Consider the following 1,908-nt stretch of genomic DNA (forward strand, 5'->3'; position numbering starts at 1 on the left):
TCGCGTCGTTTCGCTTTCCGATATTCCTGACAAATTATCATAAATGTGACATTACAATGCGAAAAAAATAGAAGTCAAAGGAATTTGTAACTGGTTGCTACATCGGAAGACTCGATATATCTTTAGAAAATGACGATATCTAACATTTACGGGGTGAAATCTATCCAAGTCAGAGAAAATCGGATAGCCGCCATGTTGTCAACATTGACATCGATAAAAAGGAAAAGCGTGTGTGTGACGCATACTGTAAATGCAAACAAGGGTAAGTTTAACTTTTAATAACACCGGTCCTTCTTACAGTATTGTTGAAACAAAGATTAAATCATCGCACAATATGAGTAAATCATAAATGGCCCGAATGGGGAACCCGGAAGTGACATTAAATAACAGTTACATGCCAGCTATACAGTATAACCTTGTATTCTATAGTATGAGCAGAAATGGTTTATTGGGGTTATGCATAAAAAGTTACAGTTCTAAGAGATTGAACACTCCCCCTTATGAATAATAATGTAATAGTTGACAAGTGACAATCGTGGGTGATACCAATCTGTAACTTTTGCATTGCTCAAACATTCACATGCTTTGATTTTTGTTCTTACAGAAATTGTGGAACATGTTCACACACTCTGGCTGTAAAAGTAGACCTGGGAGGAAAAGTGCACCCGGTGTGGGGCTCGAACTCACAACCACAAGAACACTAGCCCGGCGCTCTAACCAACTAAGCTGACCGGGCAGCTGGTTCTAACCCACACACACTACCCTCCCCCCATTTACCGGTTAAGGCTGGTGGAGGGTCTCCTGCTATTTACCGTTGACACCATTAAAGTATTCTGATTGATGGAGATAAGGAAGTCCCCTTATTATTGTCTTCAACAAGCCTACCGCCACAGGGGACCTAGCATAAGACCGGAAACCGCCCCCCCCACACACACATGATATTTACCAGTCCAGGCAATGTCAAACGCAAGAGAAAACCAGTGATGACAAGTTTTACAAATAATCGGTAGGACCTATTTTAAAGCTTTTTATAACATTTAGTTTTACTTTGCTGTACAAAAGTAATGGACTATTTGTCCAGAGAAAAACAACAACCACAAAACATTAGCTATTATCTGTACATGTAGAAAGCAAACATCAAAGGCAGTAGCATTTACAGCTAGTATTAAAATATTTAGCAATACATGTAACTGATTTATTTTAATATTGGCATCTTTTTAAATTTATTTATTTCAGGAAAGTATGGTCTTTTGAAGAGAGTTCTTGAAGTTGTTCAGCATGTTGTTTTGATGGATTCTTGGAAGGATGTACCTCTATGATGTTAGCTTCAGTTCTGGAGTATAACACCAGTTGTTGCATATTTAATATCAGATTTATTAAATACATTGTTGTTTTGCAAACATTACTTAAACTTTGATATTTCTTTGGTGTTTATGTATGATATTGTAGGTGAATATCTCTTTATTGCAATGGCAAATATATTTTAAAATATATAGCATTAGCAGAAGTTATTTTTCACTGTTAAAGCTGCACTTTCACAGATTGATCACTTTGACAACTTACACAGGATTCGATTGCATTTATCATATTTTGGCTCGGAGAAGTTTGCTTTGTGATTTATATATTAGGTCTTAATTTAAAGAATGCCAAAATAAGCCGATTCTGAGACAAAAAGTGTCAAACTAGAATTCTGTGAGAGTGCAACTTTAAGAATACTGTTAATCGAGTGTGCATGTGATCCGGACTGTGAACATTGGATGAACTATCATTAAATATTGTAGATTTACGTAAATGGCCCAAAATATAAGAATAACAATGAAAATATGTACATGTTTGACTTGTTCTTTATTCATAATAAGTCTTGACAGCACATGTTTGGCAGAATCAAGTTCTAATGAACATAATAAT

At 35.9% G+C, this 1,908-nt stretch overlaps 1 long non-coding RNA gene across 1 annotated transcript; it reads left to right on the forward strand.

The window, feature by feature from the left end:
* Positions 1–1,493, forward strand: LOC128214691 (uncharacterized). Its single transcript, XR_008257961.1, has 3 exons — positions 1–262; positions 605–1,006; positions 1,237–1,493. It is a non-coding gene; the product is annotated as an uncharacterized LOC128214691 (long non-coding RNA).
* Positions 1,494–1,908: the final 415 nt, after the last annotated feature.

The sequence above is a fragment of the Mya arenaria genome, chromosome 13 (assembly GCF_026914265.1).
Source record: "Mya arenaria isolate MELC-2E11 chromosome 13, ASM2691426v1".
In the NCBI taxonomy this organism is placed as follows: Eukaryota; Metazoa; Mollusca; class Bivalvia; order Myida; family Myidae; genus Mya; species Mya arenaria.